We start from the raw sequence: 553 nt of genomic DNA, 5'->3' as shown, positions 1-553 counted from the left end.
CATTGTAGCTCTATCACCAAAGGATGCTGTGCCCCTGTCCCCCAAGGGACACCATGCCCCTTGTCCCCAAGTGATGCTGTGCCCCCATCCCTGAGAGATCCCATGCCCTGGCAGTGGCAGCGAGGACAGGGCAGGGCAGAAGCAGCCGGGATGGTGGGAGCAGCCAGGGGCTGTGTTCGCTGCTCCGGGGAAGTTTGTGCTTCCTTGTGGAGCGATGTCTGTGTCTGGGACAGGAGCGCAGAGCCCAGGGCAGGTTCCAACCGGGCGTGTGAGGCTCTCCAGCTGCCTGGGTTTTGTTCAGGGCTTTGAGCTGCTCGCTTTGCTCATCATCTGCTCTCCGCTGAGCCACCTCTCTAGGCCCAGCCTGGAGCTGGTAGCTGGGGTGAGCCCTGCGTGGCCGGGGGAGCACGTTTCCCAGCTCTGGGGAATGCCGGAGGAGGGCTCGTGGGGCTCCCCCCTCCGCCACGTCTCTGCACTAGTGGCACTGACCCAGGAGTGTCCCGTGGGCCACGTCCAAGCTACGCGGGCAGGGTGCGAGGTGCTGGGTGGCCTT

The sequence above is a fragment of the Cariama cristata genome, unplaced genomic scaffold (assembly GCF_000690535.1).
Source record: "Cariama cristata isolate BGI_N322 unplaced genomic scaffold, ASM69053v1 scaffold30735, whole genome shotgun sequence".
Taxonomy (NCBI): Eukaryota; Metazoa; Chordata; class Aves; order Cariamiformes; family Cariamidae; genus Cariama; species Cariama cristata.
Note: the sequence above shows the minus strand (reverse complement) of the source record.